The sequence below is a fragment of the Pyxicephalus adspersus genome, chromosome 6, assembly GCF_032062135.1.
Source record: "Pyxicephalus adspersus chromosome 6, UCB_Pads_2.0, whole genome shotgun sequence".
Classification (NCBI taxonomy): Eukaryota; Metazoa; Chordata; class Amphibia; order Anura; family Pyxicephalidae; genus Pyxicephalus; species Pyxicephalus adspersus.
In genome coordinates, this window is record NC_092863.1 from 72220882 (window position 1) to 72242854 (window position 21973).

General features: G+C 36.4%; 1 protein-coding gene and 1 long non-coding RNA gene across 2 annotated transcripts in view; one reads left to right on the forward strand and one right to left on the reverse strand.

Moving 5' to 3' along the window:
• LOC140334069 (uncharacterized) overlaps positions 1-12149 on the forward strand; it is a 14800-nt gene extending 2651 nt beyond the window's left edge. Inside the window, exons 2-3 of the long non-coding RNA XR_011921476.1 lie at positions 9723-9809; positions 11463-12149. This is a non-coding gene — a long non-coding RNA (uncharacterized lncRNA). The remainder of the gene's footprint in view (positions 1-9722; positions 9810-11462) is intronic.
• The window catches only part of ADGRV1 (adhesion G protein-coupled receptor V1), a 214350-nt gene that overhangs the window by 51464 nt on the left and 140913 nt on the right, over positions 1-21973 (reverse strand). The window lies entirely within an intron of this gene.

Here is a 21973-nt window from a genome sequence, read left to right on the forward strand (position 1 = left end):
TTTATACACTAAGTCATTCTAAACTAACAATAGTAGAGTAAACAACCTAAAATATTTTCAGTTTTCATATCATAGTCCAGAACCATTTCCTTTAATGCAAGGCAGATTTGCATGAAAGTGAAAATGAAACTCTAAATTGAAAATCTGGTATGTTAAAATGAACATCTATAATTGTTAATATGTCCAACTAGTGCACAGAAAAAATTATCTTTTGTGTTAAATTCTGAAAAATAAACAGAGAAAAAAAAAACAAAAACAGGAGGTAGTACTATTTGGCAAAAGACATGCAGTGTCTCTTTTGTCAAACCACTAACTCCCTGGCTCCTCCTGGCTTTTTGTTTCCTGAACTATACCATGCATGCCCCATGCAGCATAGAGCTTGGCTTTGTGTGTGACATTGCTGCACACAGAGCTAGGCGTCAGGGATAATGCAACTTGTGCGAATAGTATAGATTTATACCTAGGACGATCATGACTGTTTGTCAGGTAATAATCATCTGACGAGTTTATATATCTGTACATTAAATCACTAAAATACTTTAAAAATTTCCAATATAATATAACCTATATATGAAAAATTTTATCATAAAGGAATAGCTAGGAAAAAGATCTTTCGTGATTTTTTTCACAGACAAAAAAAGAACAGGCAAGCAGCACCCTGCTGTGCTTTTATCTATTGACTTGTACAGTGGTCATTCTTTGTCGGCCGTCCATGGATCTGTCAGGATGGATCCATGAACGATGTTAGGCAAACACTGTACACATGTCAGCTTCTCGCCCGAGACGAGCCCAACCATTATCACTCGAAAATCATTTTACATGTGTACATAGCCTTGTTTATGCTAAAAAAAAATATTTTGAATATTTTTACATCACTGGAGGTTTATCATTAATGTTAAGTACATACTATTCCTTTTCCCTAAAAAAGTTACTCCATGTACCAACATCTTTAAACACAAATATTTCAAATTATACCACCAATATAACTCCCAATTTTTTTGGAGGGGGATACTAATAAATCTCATAAAGACTAAAAATTTAGACGATATTTAAACATTGGGTTCTTTTTAAGACATACACAGAGGAGTGAAGAAGCTCCTCTGAACACCAAATGCACTTGCTATAGCACTCTTAAAAGAAGTCTGTACTGAGAGTTATGGCCTGTGGGTGTGCATCTCCTTCTTAAAATGCTATTTGCTTGTCAATGGCTCAACACAATCATTGAACTGGTGAATTACTAATATTTAAAGACTCTAAACCCATATCTAGCATGAAATGAGTCAATTAGCATGTTCAAAAGTGGATTCAGCATTGATAGGTTATATATTTCTCGTTACAAATTTTCTTTAAGGAAGCTAGTGATAAGCTGGATTTTGAATGTCTAAGCACTAGATGCTATTTCTTAGGCCAGAAGTTGAACATTTTTCCAGATCTCAATTTTCTCATATAAGTTTACAAAAGATATAAACAGAAAAACAATCTCTGGCAATTATGCTTGAATAAATGAATACTTAGCTAATGAATGCAATCTGCATCTGAAATGATGCTGGTCAATGAAAGCTCTATATTTGACCTCGTATTCCAGAAACACAAACAGACTCTGTGAAAGGGTAAGTTATCCCATATACTGTACTACACAGGAAGGTCAGTGTACTGACTCCTACATTAAGTCATAGTCTGTCTAGATCCAAACCCAATAAAGACTTAACTCATGCATTTCATAATTTTCATTTATATATTGTAAGGGGAACAGGAACACATGGCAATGGTAAGGTGCTCCCCCTATTGGCTTTCCTAAAACAAGCAGCACATGTACCTTTTTAGCATTTTGTCAGTAGACTGTTTTCACATAGCAGAGTGACAGTGGGGGCCAATAAGGCTTAATCAGATGAAATATATATATAAGGCCAACAGGTTTTTATGCCTGTGAATGATCTCATTTATCCAGGTCATTGTATATCTACTAGTAGTTAGTCACAATCTGCTCGACATGTTTTTGTAACCCTGAAGACGTTTCACACCTTTACAAGCTGCTTCATCAGTTCTATTGGAGTAGGAAATACCCCAGTAGAACTGCCAGGTACCACCATTTTCTTGCTTTAGCTTTCTGCTTCTACCTACATCCGAAACTGGGCATGCACATAAGGCGCATCCTGAAGCTTTGGGATATGTTGTGGTGTAAGTATCCCAGGAAGTTGTGGGCCCCCATTCAGTATTTACTGCCACGGCAGTAAAGACAAAAAGTCCCCAATTTTTTTTTTTTTTAAACTTTTTAACACAGTTTACTATATATAAAAGGGTTATCTACTCTGTATAAAGTACATATACATCTGTATAAAAATCGTGGTGATAAGTCTGCTTTATATATGGACATTCCTAGACACTTTATCCCACCTAAATATTATGATGTTTATGGAGTTCTAGAATTTTTTTTCTAGTTTGTCACTTACTTTGATGTTATTTATATAGCATCTAATGTTAACTTAACAACGTTCTACTCACTATCCCATTGGTGGAATTAGACTACAATTCTAAAATTAAAAAATGCTTTGAAAAAAGCCATGACACCAAAAAAAAAAGGCAATGTCAACTGTATATAGTTTGTTCCAATGACCAATTAACAAATATCTTTATATTACTGGTAAAATGAAAAAACGACCAACAACTCTCTGCAGACTCAATAGGAATGTTTCATGTAAACGATAAAGGCATATTTTATTGATTATGATGCAGTATGATAATTTGATTGCTTGTATAATTTTAGGGTTGCATGTTGATTTTGTTTCTTGCACGCCCCTGCTGCTTTCTTTCATTCTCCTTCATCCCACCTCTATTCTGCTGTTCGCTGACAGCTGCTGCTGGTTCAAACTGGCTGGCTCTAGATGTAGCAGCATCCTCTTTGTGGTCTGTGCTCGCCTTCAAAGCTTTTGTTTCCACTAGGAGCGGACAAAAAAACCCCAGGAAAAAAAAGCCTAAAATGACTTCTGCAGCAATGCTGATTCTGCATTATGGCAGACATCTCAGACATAATATTTGCTAAAAACCATCCTGGAATCATGATAACACACAATGTACTAGGCAAAAAGCATACTTCTTTATTAATAAAAAAAAATAATAAAAACATACAAGTTTTAATTAACAACTTGTAAGCAATATACTGTAACTGGTATAACAGATTACTATTTGTGTTACAGTAAATAAGAGCAGAACTGATATATACAGGATAGTAATTATGAGGCATCTATATGTCCTCCAACAACAAGTGACTATGTGATAAATGTAATAATAAAATGTATTAATAAAAATTATAGGGTTCCCTTCAAAATTCCCCCGACACCCATACCACTGGACTGAATCTGTCAAGAAACACCTGCTGTGTCCAGTCATTCCTCCTACTATAATGTCACTACCGTGTCCTGTAATGACATGGAGATTGGAAGGAATGACAGAAGGATGTGAAGAAAAAGTAAATTTTACACAATTTTACTAAATCAGAGCCATGTCTGGCAATGCAGACGGCAGTAGAGATAAGTTTTTAATTTTTAATTTTTTTATTTTTACAGAGAACTGTACTATTTCTATTTATAAAATGCTGACATGGATGCTTTAAAGCAAGCATGTCTCAATGTTGGTACCAACATATACTTGAATAGGTTTCATTGGATGTAGAAGTCCCCAAGTTAAATCAGAAATCTTAAGTAAATATTACCTTGGGCTGCAGCAGCTAAATTCATTCTATTAGCAGTAAAAAAAATAAGGATTGGTGCAGACCTGCGACAGCAGTGCTGGTTCATTAGAAAACAGCAATTGCAGATCTGACAGTGAATGGCTCTAAACTGCTCACTGTCATCCCCATGCATTCTCTATTGGAATGCCACAGATAGATGCTGCATGAAATGTCTCCTCGAAGGCGATAGTTCACTGGCATAGAAGAAGTAGTAACTGCAACGCAACCTCACCGCTAGTCTAAACATATCCTTACAAAACTGTAAAGACTTTGCGCGGCCATGGAGGAGTAACCAGTCCCCAACCTAAACTCAAAATACAGACTTTGCAGAAGGTCACTTTTTGCATAATACTTACTAGCCTTTCAGCTGAGACACATTAACACGAGGAAGCCGTAATGCTATTTCTGATGTGACCTATGTTCTGCTTATGCATTTGCAGATCTCCAAAGCCCAAATTAGTTAAAACTTAAATTTCTTATAATTTGTCTTCCCTAGTGGCTCATCCACCGTCCCCACATCAATATGGTAATAAAAACACATTTTCCAGTTTTTCTTGTGTATTTTGTATGCAGACTGCCCTGGGTAGCTCCAACATGTCATGCTGAGCTCCCAAGAATTGAAATCCAAATCATAGATAGGGACAGGCCAGGGGCAGTAAGACTAGGGGGAAGAAGGGCTAAATCAGTGTTTACCTTGTTAACATGATCTTCTCCCAAAAGAAGCAATTTCGGTACAGAGGATCCTGTACAGCAGGGGTCAGCAAACTTTTTGGCCACTATGCCATTTCAGGGGTGGGTGGGAGCACACTAGGCTAGACTCTGAGTCCCGCCATAATGGCTCCGCCTAACACCAGGGAACGCCCCCTGAAGTGAAATCCCTCTGCTCCATATGCATTGCGGAGTGGAGGGATTTCCCTTCAGGGAGCGTTCTCTATTTACCACAGCGGCGGAAGTATCAACGCCGGCCGCGATAAATAGGGGAGCCACAGCAAGGAGGCGGCACCATTTCCTAACTCCCCCTGGCAGATCCGCCGGCAACCCACTGCTCCGGAGCCGCCGGTTGCTGCCCAGCATTAGGCCGGATTGGCCAGGGGGCGTTAGGCCGGAACTAACTACCGGCTAGGCCGTATCTGGCCTAAAGGCCGGAGTTTGCCGACCCCTGGCCTAGGTCATTGACGCTTAGGTACCTGAAAAAGTCCATTGTGTCACCAAAATAAATGGCCACATCGCTCATGTGTGTATTGTAGACATCTGGTCTGATTCCAGCTTTCCTGGGGAAACCAACCGCAATGGGGCAAAGTTTTTGCTTTTTCGAATTTGACTTTTCTGCCAGATACGTTTAGGTCTCAGAAGTCAGTGGGTTCCGCAGAGATATTGGTTTGTCTTCTAGACCGGTCCTATAAATCCTGCCATCTAATGTCTATGGGCACCTTCATTTTTGATAAATCATTGTCAGATCTGAATATTAATATTAAATGTCTGAGGCTGCACAAAAAAATACCCAGTAGGTGCTGTCAACATACAGTCTCAATGCACTGCATAACATTGACTGCTACAAGTACATTATTTGAAACTGAACAATGATGGTCAAACCACAAAACACACTTTACAGTTAGATTTAATAAAAATTTACTTTTTCCACTCCCTTTTTTTAAACAGTCTCCTTTAATATTTAGGCCTGAAACCCCAATGCTCCCACATACATCAAAACTTCTGTACAAATAACGTTAGCTAAAGATAACATGTAGCAACCTATTCTATAGTTATAGAAGAGACATATACAGCTTCTCCATTTCCTGAGCAGCACTATTATCTTCTAAAAAGATATCAAATTCATAACTCTGAAAATGTGTGCACAGCTCCTCCATGTGGTAAGACTTTCAAAAGTGTGAAAGCCAAAAATGCTGACCTATTTTTGTAGCTGAGACTTAGTTCAAGTATGAAGTGCGTAACTTCCTTCTTGTTATGTGACTGTGAAGCACCAGAAATTATTCATCATGCGTCATAACATTAAAAAAAAAGAGAATTAGCACCACTGTGAATTATTGAGAATATTACATAAAATGTAAGGAAAGTAACTGAATCCAGAAAAATGTTCCCATGAGCAAAATATTACTTTATACCAAATAAATGGGAACAACAACATGTTATCTGCCAATGTCATTCCATTGAGGTTAAGATATGCGTCTGACATTTGTCTTCTCCTTGGTCAACTCATTCCATGCAGATATTACTGAGAAACTTGTTCTGTTGTAACACATTTATGGGATTCAGTGATCAGATATTTTTTTACTTATAATTCTGATTGTGCATTATTGGTCCAAACAATACTAGAAGCTCTTTAACAACAATTTTTGGGGTGCAAGTGACAATAAAATAACCGTAACTCAACTTTTATATTTAAACCTTCAATAAATAATGAATTGGGAACCAGACATAATATAAAACAAGTGACTTGTAGTTTGAAAAAGATGAACTGTCCTATGAAGTGTTGAGTCTGTGACACAAACAGAAGCCTGTGTAAAACAATATTTTCTATGGGCTTGTACACATGTGCAGATTTTATATTTCGGAACAACTTCTGATAATTAATCATATTTGAAGTCAGTCTAATCTGAAATGTACATTTGACTAATTGTTACCCAACAAATGTTCTCACCTCAATCAGATGTAATGCGATCTGACATTTTGGTAAAATCTTGATGAAAAGTATACATGTAATTATTATTTGGGGTAATGTTACTTTGTATTATTATGCGTTTGTATTACAGCAAAGGTCAAAACATGTAAAGGGAGTTCCCTATAGTTATTATGTGGCTGATGAACGTGAGTAATAGCAAATGTGAGTACCTACTGGGTGGTACACATTGTTCTATTGGTGAGTATACTAGCCAAAAGGATTGCAACTGCTGTATACAATATATACTACATCCCATAGGTTCTCTAGCTTCCATTCATAATACATACATTCACCAGCCTTATAATAAACATAGTGAACTCCTTTATCATGCTAGATGTATCCTTGCAACACAAACACTGCATATTAGAGCACACAACCATAACAGTATATTGTACACGCATGTGTATTGCTTCTGGGCTTCCAACTGATAAAGCAGATCAGAAAATTGTTTGAAATAGTCAATTGGAAGCAAAATTGAGAGAGGATCTTCTCATGTATCCCAAGACTGAGTGGGTTAGAGAAAGAAACTGAGCATGTTATTCAAAGTTGTGCTCTGCGCAATCAATATTTTCCCTGCCGATGTGCACGTACTTGCTGTTAGCTCAGTGCACAACTTATAGTATACCGTACATAGAAAATTCTATAGCTGTGCTTTACATCTCACTTATACAGTCACTCTTTTAGGGCCTGAGTCATGCTTCTAAATCATTAGCAATGACTTCTCACTAACTGATGTGTCAAATGACTCCCCATGGATACTCAAGTAGGCATATAGTAAAACTTGTATACACATGATCACAGTGCTACAACTGAATGTTAATATTCACTACTACAAGCAGCTTTTATCAATGAATTGTAGACAAAATTAGAAGCCCGAAAAGACGTTGGTTACTTGTCCTTATGCTGACTATCTTGTTTCAACACTTTAGGGATATTATTGTTATTACTATTATTAAACTGTATTTTAATAGCACCAACATATTACTTTGCATTACCAACATAATACATATGCATTACATAGCACTGTAGATTAAATATGGGTTGCCAATGACAGACAGATAAAAACAATGACACAGGAGGAAGAGGACCCTGCCTAGAAGAGCTTACAATCTAAATGGGGGAAGTAGCACACATAATATACAGTAAGTATGCAGAATAGGGTCTGAGTTTTCTTGGATTTCCTATACACTTATAATGAGTCAGTGACCTAAACTATTGAACAAGATGGTTCAGCATGGCAGCCAGGAAACAAGAGTTGTTTTAGAAGGAATTCATCAATGATATGAAGTTTTTATTTAAATAAATAAGTGTAAATGAACCTATAAAACTTGTGAGCAGGCAGCTCTTTTTCACAGAAGTGACATGTTTCCTCTGCAGTATAATAAACTTACCTGCATGTCTGCAATCTACTGCTGAATGCACACTAAGCTGCACATTATTATTATTATTAAATTATTATTAAACAGGATTTATATAGCGCCAACATATTACGCAGCGCTGTACATGGTACATGGATCACATGTATATGATCCTGGCATACACAGGTAGTGGAAATGGACAAATGTCATTCTGGCCTGGCCAATCAAGATGGCCAAAGACCCAAACTCGGAAGAGGACAGGGTGAAGATGTTGTGCCAGCGATGGAGCAAGGAGAGGTGAGTTTGGTTCCTCTTTTAGGTTGGGTCTACACGACTGTTTCCTCAGCGTTTAACCTGAAACCTCAAGTTAAACATTGGGGAAACAGTCCGTGTAGACCTAGCCTTATTTTCACAAGGTATTTGTGAATGTTCTTTTACCTTCATTAATCAGAGAACATGTGCCTTTTATTAGTTTGGCATACAACTTTAATGTTGGATTTTTTTGCATGTAGTTTCTCTTGCTGATAGAGAACTTTAATGTCTGACTTTTCTTGGCTATTGGGATAAACTCCTTTTAAAAAGGCGACAGGCAGGGTCTTAGGCAAAAAGTCAGAGAAGCCAGGCCCCATGAAGCAAATGGAATTAAATTAGAGAATTCCATTAGAGGGTTTTATGCCTAACAAAATTAAAAGCAGACAGATTTTTGTAGAATGAAACTTGTGTCTAGCATGTCTAGCATGGTGTGGTGAAATTACGAATGTCACATAAGACATGGTGAATTTATCATTACTGAATTTTGCTGCATGCTATCCAATGGGAATTTGGCACTTGAAATTTGCTGCATGTTCTGTCAAATATGAACTTTGACAAATCAGCAGAAATTTTCTCTGAACAAGCAAATGTTCTTTTACAAAACAGGATGTGGAATGTAAACACAATGCTCAACAAACTGTCCGCTAATATAGAGTGTGACTTTTGACCCATAAAGATATGGTGTGGTTAAAATATAAACACTATACCAGTTTGTATAATCCCAGGCACTCCAAAGTGCAAATGCTGAGGAACATTTCACAGACCTTTGGCTGTAAATTTTGCAAAACTGCTTTAAAGAAATGAATACACATTATTATTAACTAATATTTATCAAGCACTAGCATATTACACAGCACTATACAATAAATAGTCATGTATTAAAATTGGAAGATTACAATCTTACTCAGTTGTAGGTGTTCCTCTTCTTTATTGAAAATGCTTATTGTTATTTTACTGCACATTTTGAGCACATAAGGGTACCTACATACCTGTGGTAAAAAACAAAATGAAATACTGGGTGGCTTTCCACTTCTGTGCACATAGCAAACTCTTGCTGCGCACCTTTAGGAAACAGCACCCCAGGTAATTGAGTTTGTGCACAGTTCAAGATGGAGTGCAGTTCTTCCTCCAGAGAACAAAAAGTAATAATGCATAAAAAACTTGTAACTTTTTGGAACAGCACTGTGAACTGCAGCCACGTGCACGTGCACGTGCACAAAATAGATCCCAATGTTTTCAGGTGAGCCAAAATAGCTTAAAGGCTATGTTCACACCTTTGTAGTATTACACTGCACACATTACCATGAGTTGCACCTTACTGCTTGCAAATTACACTTGTACTGCACAGCATGCTATTGGAAGAGACACTTGGTGGTACACTGCAGTCCCATTCATACATTCACACATTGAACTCATTATATAACCACCTCTGCTGCCCTCTGTTCATTTTCTGTTTGGCAGAAAGGAACTTTTATCATTTAAAAGAATGAATGTGCTCATTAGGTTTTTATATTATTTTTAAGGTACCGGTATGTAGTATTCTGTTGTGTATAGATATGCTATTCCTCTGAAGTGTGATGGATCCAAGCTTGGTTTACCATCAATCCAGAATGACATACTGGGGGTTTTCTTTTTCATTTCACAGGAAAACTGAGGCCTGGGTAATACCTGAGGTTTACCAGAAATCAACCTTCTGCAAAGGAAACAGTTATTCCGAGATAAACTACTGCAAGTAGGTAATCTGTTCTATCACTATCTATGGCAGCACAACTAATTTCTAAGGTCTGAGCTCTTTTATAGTATGTATATGTATGAAAGCTGTAAATTACTAAACAAAGTTTCTTAGTGGTGTATTATTATTATTATTATTACTATTTATATTAATAAACAGTGTTTATATAGCGCCAACATATTACGCAGCACTGTACATTAAATAGAGTATATGAAAATAATTCATAGCTTCAATCATTAATAAAACAACAGCATTATTGCAGTTTTTTTGTAATACTCCTACTCTGTGACACTGCCCTTCACAGAAGCTACACTTTTTCCCACTGTTGAGTCATTCAGCCTACCGGCTATGAGGACAGATTCCTATGGACACATTCCTTAGCAGAGTGCCATCACACCACCCTTGGCTCACAACATTTAGGCACACACTGCTCACATGTCATTATTTTCTTCTTCTACTGATCTCTCCAAAGAAGATATTATTATGATGTACTTATATAGTGCTGTCATATGATGCAGCATTTTACATTCATAGTCATGTCACTGTCACGCAAAGGAATTTCAAATCTAATGGTTCCGCTGCAGCCATAGTCTAGTGCACCTAACATTGTCTGAGGCCAATTTCTTGTGCGCAACTTACCAGTATGTCTTTACAATGTGGTAGGAAACTGGAGGGGCCAGTGGAAACCCATGCAAACATTCAGACTATACAAACTTCATGCAGACAGTGTCCTAGACAAGGTCTGAACCTGGCAATGTGGTATTGTAAACTGGAAATAATAGTCACAAAAAAAATGTAATCAACAGTAAACATAAAGCGCGAAAGTACATGACCTAGCTGTTTTTCAAGATACACAATTTCCAAGACTTGATGTTGGTGAAGCACCACACTGTCTATTGTATGGCTGAGACAAAATGTCAGTCAGAGTCAAACTATTCTTCTTTTGTGGTCTGATCAATTCTCTATCTCTACCTTTTGCACAGTTGGAGGAAACACAGCAATTATACTGATTTTGCAAGACACTGTTTGCTCTTCTATTGCCAGATTGGCCATGTACCTTAACTCTGGGAAAGTTTACCAACACGTTAGATAAAATCTGCTAGTCATCTGTTCCAAATATGGGCATGAGGAGATCAACCTGGTATTTTTCCTTTTAAACTTAACATTTCTATTGATAAAAATATTAAATTTAAAATGTAAAAGTTGAAATATGAATCATACAAAACTCATTAAACTTCATAAAACTTATTTAATGAATTTTAATGAATCTTATCTGTTAAACTGAAGTGTATGTTATTCCTACAAATGACTTATTTGCTTTGCTTTAGCCCACATTTAAGATGGTACAATATTCTGGATTTGTGCTTATAGTGAACTTTCTGAATGATTTTCAAATTCTGTGTTATGGCAGCTTAACAATCTTTAGTGTTTTTTTTGTGTCAGTTTTCTCATGTGTCACACTTTCAGTCCTAGGGTGACGACACTTACTCATCATACTATTAATGAGAAGGGTTGTCACTGTGGAATACAACTACAAAAAAACCCTTAATCTTTTCTTACTGAAAAGAGTGTAGCATAGCTAAAGAGCACAGAGAATTATTAGCTCACTTACTGAACATAAGTAATAAAAATACTGGTTTTCTAAACCAACAGGAAGCAAAGAAATAGGAAGATGGCAGTGCCCACATCAAGGATCCAAAGAAGAGTTTTCTGCAGTGCTGGTTGTATGCATCTGTGGATTCTTTATTAATTAGGATTCATTTAGATAGGCTTGAGAAATAATTTTTTTAAAGGCTTAAGCAGCTCATGTATTTTGAATGCATTACCAACTCACCTACTTGCAGCAAAAACTATACCTAACATTTTATTGAGAATGCAACACTACATTGTCATGCCTTGCAGGGCAGGTGCATTGACCTGCCATTAGAAATAATAATCACCCATGCACAGTAACATATATTTTGCTATATTTGGTTAACTTGAAAATGTATTGAAGAAGGAAATGCATTAAAAACAATAAAAAATAGTAAGGAAATACAACTTTAAAAAGTGATAAACTGGAATGTCTGTAAAAAATATTTGTTTTGAAAGAGTTAGTCACCCTGAAAGTGTCCTTTTTTCCACGTATACAAATATAAATCAGTGCAGAAAAGGTAAAGTTCATGTGAAGGCTACAGGCCAGTTCTAAACTCACTGACACTTAAACCAGGTCACTCTATCTGCAGAATGTGTCCTTGTACCCCCTAGTTCACTGGACTATATCCACCACGTATGAACACAAACATTACAGCTACTCTTTTTTTTTTTTTTTTTTTTTTGCTGAAAACAACAATCCTTCTATAAACTCGTCTACACTATACTTAGTAATGCAATCATTTCTGGTCCAGCCCATGTTATCTTTTTAAATTTTTAAATGGATGAATTATACATCAGGATGGCACAGATAAAAAATCCTAAATACTGATGTATGGGTCTGTGAACAGGTCAGATCTATTTACTGCTATCCTTGGAATATGGGTCAAAGGTACACTATCCTTACACAAGAACCTAGGAAGGTATTTTTAACTTTATATGGCCAGCGGTTAGTTATAAACATATTGGAGGTGATTCCTTACATGGTTTCACATCTTGCAATACCAGTGAGGACATAGGAATGTTAGCAATCAAACTCTTAGGGTTATGGGCTTTTGGCAAAAACTTGAGCATCAGTAAAATGAATACATTAGAAAGTTCAATTTAGAAGACAGGATGTCTAAGACTTTAGTTAAAGCCAGTTTGAGTTCAATTTCTGCAGTGTATTAAAGTCAGTGAACACATGAAAAATATATGGCAAATACATCTCAAGGATATGTGTGCACATTATATGTGATCACATATATAGTGCACACATAGCACATGAAGTGATGTGTTTACAGCCTTTTTCAAACGTGCAAAAATCGTGAAAGATCGCCAAAGTATTACACTTGAAGGCTTGTAGTCTGACACAATAGATGAACCAGAGTTTCACAGCACTGCATGTGCTCAAACCATAAATGCTATATACAGTACAGTATACACCAGTGTTTCACAACCAGGGTTCCTTTAGGCTTTGATAGGGGTTCCTTGAGCAATGAACATGTTAGGCTCTCAGATTAGTTACCACTGACACCAATGACATTGACTTTCCGCTGACCAGCAATAAAAGAGCCATTCTTTCCACTGACCACCACACTAATGTACTGTGAGCTGTGGATATAGTATTAATAGCAGGGGATCCCTAAGGACCTGAAAATTATTTAATGGGTTAAAAGGTTGAAAAAGGCTGGTATTCAATATGTTATGGCATTAATTATTCTCTGTTATTTTTTACATTGATGGGGAAGTTGCCCCCAAGGTGCTTGGGGCCAGGGGTAGCCCATCTTTTCTTCTCTGACAACAGGGTGTCTGTTTAGAAATAGTTTTACACAGAATTCACACATTTTTGCACAGGGCTATTTTTAGCCAAGAAACCATTTGCAAAAACGCGTGAATCCTAGGTAATGGTACATGAAACTTGTGTGAAATAAATAGATAAATGGACAGGCAGCAGTTGTAGTGTGTTGCTGGAAAATTCTCAAAATACCAATGCTTTACCAACTAGATGTCGTATCATCCCCACCAACATAATACCTTATTGAATTGTTCCATCTTTCTTATGTGTTCTAGCTGTCCTAGAAATGTTTGACACATCCAAAGGGTCTGAGTAGCTAGGTTTCATAAAGGGTAGGAAGAAAGTTTCCAATATTTGCTGATCAATCAGAGAGTATTGGATTGAGACAGATGTGAGGTTGTGGTGTGGGTACTGTTTTTAACACTCATGAACTGTGCCCATGAGATGCCACAAGTTACTTTTCACCTGCAGCTGGCATAGGGAATTTACAGCGTGGTAGTGAGCAGCTGCTGCCTGTTGTCAGATATTGATATGTTTGCTCATTAGGAAGCAGCGTCCCCTACTGACTAATTTACAATATTTTATTTTTTTTATAAAACTATAATATAAAGATAACAAAAAAAGGAAAAGTGTACGAAAAAATGCTTTCACAAAATGGTCGGGAAAAGGAGATGTTATTACCCTATAACCCTACTTTTTGACTTACATAATCAGAGAGACTCTGTCTAGTTGACCCTTATTATATATATGCTTGCAATACTATTGCATGTACCTTGTATGTTATACTATACAATGTCCATAGTCATGTCACTAGCTGTCCCAATAAATAAAGATTGTGATTTTTAGGAAAACCTGTTTCAAAAAATGTTCATATCTCAATTTCATTTTATTGTTATTCCAACTTTAAATTCAATTTTTACGTGATTTACATTTAAATTATGGTTGTTTAAGGCAAGCTAAAAACTATTAAAAGCTAGAGAAAAAGATTATTCAAAACTACTTAATGAAGACATTAGGTTCAAGGCAATCCTTTATCATCTGTCAGTGGCCAGAACTCAGCAAAGCAATATTTACACAGTCTGATTAAAGATTAATTACTGAAAGATTAGATTCCCAAAAGGCTTTTCTCATGCACTGAAGGGCAAGGACCTCCAGATTACATTTAAACAAACGGCCACACCTTGGGCCCTGTTGACACTGAAACTTCTAGAAAAAGCTAGGAATTACCCAAAGCCATAGATAGGTGCCTATTGGTGCTTTGCACATATTGACTAATGATATCTGGAGTTAGCTGATGCTTTTGAGCATGTGTGGTGTTTTAACATGAACATATCCCCTTTGCATTTCTTCTGCTCCTCTTTCTATGTCCCCTGCTTTGCTGCTCCTCTTGCTCTGTCATCATGTTTTCCTGCATTACTGTCCCTCCCCTGTATGCTGCCACCCAGATTGTCTCTGCCCATGTATCCATGGCTGCTGCCTATTATCTTATTACTGAACTCATTGCCCACCATCTTCTCTATCTTGCAGCAAACCTCAGCTCCCTCCTTTTCCGAAAATCAAGCACAGGTACATGATTCTGTTCTAAAAAATTCCTGCAGAGGGATTTTACAAGAACATCAGCAAGTGCACCAGTGTGGTGTTAGCTGGCCCCATAGGTAACAATCTGATTCCTTTTCTCCTAGCCTTTTGCCAGTGTTCCAAACACAATCGCAGAAATTACTCCCTGTGAGAACAACACATAACTAGTGGTTTGGGTTTTAGATACACTTAAGAGTTTCAAATTAAATAAATGGTTACATTCAATTACTTCATTTACCACAAACAGTTCATAGCACATAATGGGTAATATGTTAGCTGTGGCTGAAATTTATGTCATAAACTTACTTGAACATTCTAGTCCATAAACATATAGATTGTATAATGGATAAATATAGAAATCAAGCATGAAGATGCAGTATCACAGGCTTTATGCTTAAAGTGACAAATCATTTACTACATCAGCTAATCACCCTAATGTAAGTGGGGAGCCCAGAGATTTAGCATCACAGTTTTTCCTGTACCCTCCCAGATGTACTCCTTTTGCATTTACTAACTAGACGAAGGGTTGTAAGAAGAAACATGAAGGCTGGGTTCACATCTATGCGGCACACGATACATGCATTGGAGCAAGTTATTGATTCTGAGAGGATTCTCTACTTTTTATGTGCAGCGTTGCATTAGGCAAATTATTAGGCTGTTTTAACATAATGTGTAGAATAATGCATGGCAATGCACATAATGCACAAATGTGTAGACACATAGGGCCTGATTTATTAAAGCTCTCCTAGAAGATGCACTTTCATCGGTGAAGCTGGGTGATCCAGCACACCTGTTTTGGATGAACCCAACCTAATGGCTTTTGCTGACTGGCATTCTTTTTAAAATGATCTCAATGACAGAATTTGACAAAAAAAAAAGGGTCATGCAATAGGTCATGCAGAAATGCTGTGCAACACAATGCAGCCTAAAATCAGCCTCCAAACTGGCATGTGTACATCTTAGTAAAGTCCATGGGATTTTGCTGATCTACATTTATTCTTGGATTTGCAATTTGTTTTCCAAATGCATGCCAAACTCACAAAGACAATGCCCGTTGACATGATCCCTAAAGTGCTCCTGATTAGAATACCACACTGAGGGTTAAGATCCCTGTGGCTTTCAGTTATTAATAGACTGTAATTAAGAGTCAAACAGAAGTTATAAAGCTATCAAGTTATCCTATGCAATATAGATATCTCAGTTATGATCTAATGCATTAGGCCCAAAATTTGAATGAGTTGTGCAAGAAAAAGAATCAATGCAGTTAGAAAAATTCAACTAGTGTTGTTTATTTGTTTTCATGTGTCAATATATAGTAAAACATTTTTTGATTTCTAAAACCGATAATGAAAAGTCGAACCAAAAAAAAATCTACTATAGGCCCCATTCTAATTTTAAAATGAACAATTTTCATTAAAGGTTCCTGCTTGCTTTTTCTCTGTAGACACTGGGAGCATTGTCATAACATTTTCAAACTGACTACTGAAAGTGACAGGCTCTGCCATTATCTGTCATCACACTACCAGTCCTAGTTCTATAATAAATGAATCTCAGCATATGAAACCCTTGGCCAGTAAATCAGGAAATATGAGACTAACAGCAGCAAACTCAATGCAAGTGTGGTAGTATCTAAAATGTTACTCTGTGCAGACTTCTTGGAAGAACAGGGAGGATTTCTGAGAGAGATTAGAAATAAATATTATACCCCAGAAATGCCATGGTTATCACGAGTGCAAAAAAAATCTATTTTGTTTTTTGAAAATATAAAGGACTTGTGTGTAAAAGAAATATGATATCTTTAGGAAACATCTTCAAACATTTTGCACTGATCATTACAGATGTAATTGCTTGTCATATCTTTGTCCTACATAACTCAAATTCTTTGTAAGCAGTCTGGGATTTACGGGTTTATTGCTCTTTCCCCATGAACAAAAAGCCAGATGAGTATACAACAATATCATATCCTCATCCATGCCAAGTTTGCACACAGTTGCCTGTGATTTTTATTTTTAGGTCACATAGTTGCCTTGGCCTCTTTTACAGTATGGGCCTGCTTTATTAAAGTTCCCCAAGACTGGACAAGACTGACTATTATGGGAGATCCTGGTGGCCATGCATTGCTTTAAAAGAGCACTCAAAACCCATTTTTTCAAACTTTCCTACCCATCTTCTTCTGTCTCCTAAAACTGTCACTTCTTCCCACCACTACATATCTCCTCTCCTATTGTGTGATACTTCCCCCACCTCCTAGATTGTAAGCTCTTCTGGGCGGGGTCTTCTCCTCCTCATGTGTCACAGTCTTCATCTGTCTGTCATTTGCAACCCCTATTTAATGTACAATGCTGCCTATATGTTGGCACTATATACATACTATTTATTATTATTAATATTATTATTATTAATAATATTAATAATAATATAACACACAGTAACATACATACATTACAGAGTCAATGAAGCCTTAGTGGTTTGCACTTAGCTTTGCAGCTAAGGTCCAAATCTTGACCAGAACATGGCATAACAAACTGTTTGTGTGGATTTCAAAACTGGGCTTAGACTATGATAGGGGTATTAGACTCCAAGCTTATTTTGAGGACAGTTACATAACTATTGATTTTGTACAGGGATGCATAAAATGAGAACACTAAATGAACACAATATAATAATAATTAATATTTTTAATACATTGTATATAGTTTTGGTAATTGCCCTTTTTGTTAGTGCCCTTCTTACTAACTCCCAGCATTGTTCTCAGAAAGATACACATCACAAACTTAAATTCTGTATTAAGATTTTAATAACCCCTTTAATACAAGGACATATGTAATATATATTGGGTCAGGGCAAGGGTATATAAGAGATTTTATCCTACTGTTAAATGTAATGCTTTGTTGAAGCCTGCCAGCCTATACTTGGAAAATAACTAAAGCACAAAGTGTACTTTGATCCTTGATATTTTCAACTGCAAAGTAAATTCTTACTGGTCCAAATATCTGTTTCCCTGGAAACACTTGGGGAATGAACACTGAAAAGACCTGAGGATGAACTCTGATAAGAATACAAAGGTGACTATGATCGCACCCGCACGCAGCAGGAGTGTGATCATTGTTTGGGTTTGGAAAGGTTGGCATACTTGTCTGTTTACATAGGAAAAAAAAGGTAAAGTTAAACAGGACATGGACATGCAAAGATAAAAGTTAAACAGAACATGGAGATATATATCATTTTTTAATAAAAAAAATAATTATAATTCTTTATTAAAATAGTTAAATTTTAAATATACTTTTTAGTTTTTAATGGTGTGATACTACTGTTTTTGGCATGATTATCTATGTGATGGCAAACAACCAGAAAATCCATGCTGGTTTAGGAATTCTTCCCCTGAGGGGATGTGCCTAGGCTACCCTTAGACTTTTTACTGCTTCCTTTTTTACAAGAACGCTGCACAATGTAATATTCAATAATTAATTAGGACTGTATCACTACAATGTTTCTTCCAAAGGTATTTTTAAAGAAGAACTATCTTTACAAAATTCAAAATTGGAAACAGGCATGATTTGTTTTTTTTTGCAGAAGGGACAGGTAATGTACCTATTGCAATAAATTTTGCTTAACTGCTTTTTTTCAAGTACATTGAGATGCGCAGGGCTGCCAGGACTGAATGAGTTGCTGTACACATGTGTGGGAGGTATTACAGCCAGGTCAGTAAGGATGGCTGAAGATTGGACACCTGGAATATGAAAGAAAGAAAATCACAGTACCTGTGACAAAGCGAGAACAGGTGAGTGTAAATAAAAAATTGAGATCAAGCAGGTACAGTGCAATATATTATTGCAAAAGGGACATTACCTGTCTTTCTGTAATAAAGATTCTACCTGACCACAATCTTTTTTTTTTTTTTATTAACCTCCACTTTAATATGATTTTCATTTATTTAAAAGTTTCTATAGATTATCCACTGTTCAGCAATGTAACTGCAGATTTTTATTTTTCTTTCCCTTCAGGATAAAATAAAAACTCTCAAAGAGATAACACTATTCAGCTATACTCACCTAAATTATTAAACATATATTTTTTACATGATCACTATTTTACAATGGTATCTGTATATCAGCCTGAAATTAAGGCGAAAACCAGGCTTGATTTTACTTTCTGTAGTTCTTATTCACAAAAAGTATAGGGTATAAAATATTGAAAAGACTACCATCTGCCTTTAGGAAATTGTTAATTTCACACACTTACAATCTTTTATGTACTGTATGCAATGCAAATTGAAGCAAACATGAGCATTTTTGAACAAATTGTTTTGTAAAGCATGCATATTAGAGAAAATACATACTGACAGAAAACAGATGTTTCCATTGCCAAGTTGCTAGGCTGTTTCTTTTATATTTGCTTTTATATTTAGCTGACCCAAAGCAAGCAGGCAACTGATTTAGTCAAAGTCAGAATTCCTAAACTGTATTCTTGTGTGAGTCAATTAATCTCAATGTTTTAGGCCAGGTGTACACTGTTACAATGCAATACACAGGTAATTATTATTCTTAATGAGCTATCAAAGCAGCACAATGTAGGTTTGAAATCATCTAGACCCTTTTTTTTCTTTTTAAATTCAGTGCACCAAAACACACATGTTCACATCTGTGCAAAATGGCCAGACATCTATGTGTGTTGGGTTATTAAAAAAAAAATTAAACTAAAAAACTGAACAAAGCAAATAATTATAGCAGTCAGATTTGCAAGTGAATAAAATCTGCATGCAGATGCTAAGTGGTGGAGAGAATACCTGTTTCATGTGTTAAAACCGCTTGCCGACTGTATTGCAAATCATGTGCTCTTGTGCTCATGTGCCATGGAATTCATTGGTGGGAGGGCAAATAAGATGTGACCATTTGTCACTCAAAGTAGCAACAATAGGTGCCATTACATTACAATCACCCTTGCATTACAGTGAAACGTGTGTACATAAGGGGGGGCGGGGGGGGGGCCTTATTAGTAAAAGTGATATACAGGAATTACGTGATGAGCAATTGTCTGAGCAATCTGCAGGAAACTAAAAGGCAGGAAAGGTCAGACAGCTATTCAACTACAGCCGAGCACAGCTACACAATTGGTTTTTAAATTAGTAAAGTTCAGCTCAAAGGTAATATAAAATTTACACTAATGAGCATGATTGTTTTGAGAATTGTTCATTGTGCAGATAAACAAAAGAGGAAAAAATAAAACCTTACATCAAAACAGTTTTTACTGTTTATTTTAGCGTGCTTTCACATACTGAGGAAAACAACCAATGTAAATTTTACTGCACTGTCAAAAAAAGTAAAGCAAACAAGGAAATAATGAATTATATCATCTTATCACAGTACTTTAAGTAGCCATTATGTACATCTATTATAAGTAACTCCAACCAAACAGTGTCTTTGCCTAAGTACCTGTTATCATTTCCCGCTGGCTGAGTATGTGTGCATGTGCATTTAAGGACAACCGGATGTTTTTCTCTAGTGTTGAGCACTTTGATCCTTGATAAGAGACATTAGAAAAGAACTGGTAGGATCCTGGGTGCTGCCAGGAAGCCCCAATGTTTATATTTCAAGAGGACTGAACAATAAAAGTAAATAAGGCTATGTCAATTTGAACTTACTCACTGAATAGAATGAATGCCAGCAGAGGGATTAAACAACATTGGGCTGCGGTGATTAGCACCAGTAACATGCAGATATAAAGTTCCAGATTCAGATCCCACCAAGAATCTGCATGAGTGTTATATTTGGTTTTTTGTGTTTCCTTTGAGTATTCCTGTCTCCTCCTAGTCAAAAACCACTAGCATATTATAGGCAATTGTCCCTGAAAGTGGCTAGCACTAGGGCTCCAGATAGATTTCTGCTTGGGAGTATGTATGCTCTCCCTCTGTTGTGCTTCCTTTTCATGCGTCAGTTTCCTCCACAATCCACAAATATAAAGATCGGTTAAAACCTGACAGTTCCCCACCCTATCCTAGCTAAACTAAACTAAAAAAGTGTTGGGTATTGATACATTTTAACCTGCAAACTGCTCTGTTCCGTTTCGCCAGATCAGTGATCCACAGGAGTCTACCCAGTAGGTGTTCACATAAACCATGCCTAGGAAAAAGACAGGTGAAAGGCAAGTAAAATTCTAATGTTATCCTTTCAAGTACATTTTTATCTACATTTAGTGGATGATCTGAGGAAAGGATTAGCCAGCTTAAGTGGACCTTTTGTTTTAATGGAAGGTTTTAGTGCTTAGTGTTCTCAAATTCTTTAGGCTATTCAAAATTAAAGCCAAAAGAATCTTTAACAACATAGACACAACTGAAAAATACTGAGCTTTGGTTCATTTTTGCTTGTCATTGACAGGTTCTTGTTATCTCCTTGAGCAGCAACTTTATTTTTCTAATCAACCGCAAAAAATGCCAACTGGCTGGTTTGTTCTTTAACTAAAGCTATTACAAGACATGGTAGTTTAGATGTCCGGCTATGGTTTTGATTTGTTAAATAGTTACTCTATATTTTATTGTAATTATACTAATTCTTTTTTTTTTTCCTTTGTTTTTGTTCATTAACTAAAGAAATTTTCCCTGGCTTTAGTAAAACAGTAGTATAATAAAGTGTGAGTAATACTATTTCTTAAAATAATGATCTGCTTTTAAAAACTTTTATGGATCACTGTTAGTAGCCCTCATAAGCTTCAGTGAGTAAAAAAAAAAGAGAGAACACATCCTTTAAAATATTTACATTTTGTTACTTTGCAGTCTGAATTGAAGACATACGCAAAAAAATCATTTTTCTAGCTGTATTTACTCTAATTATATCTACACTAATAATGCATCTTGTAACATCCAAGTGAACCACTTTTTGCTTTGTAGAAAAGTGAAGGTCACACAAAATCCAACTATTTGGCCTCAACTCCAAATAGAACATCTAGCGAAAAGCCAAAATGTCCAAGAAACATCATACCTACTATAAAACTGTTTCTCTGCAGCAGAGTAAGAGTCATTGTCAGGATAGACTGAAAACTGGATGAGGCAAAACACCATCAAATTTTTGTGGGAAACCTGCTGCTCTTGGCTAGAAAGTTGTAATAGGGAAGAAGGTTTAGCTTCCAACATGACAATGACCCAAAGAAAAACAGCAAAACAACAGCATGGTGCCTGAAGAAG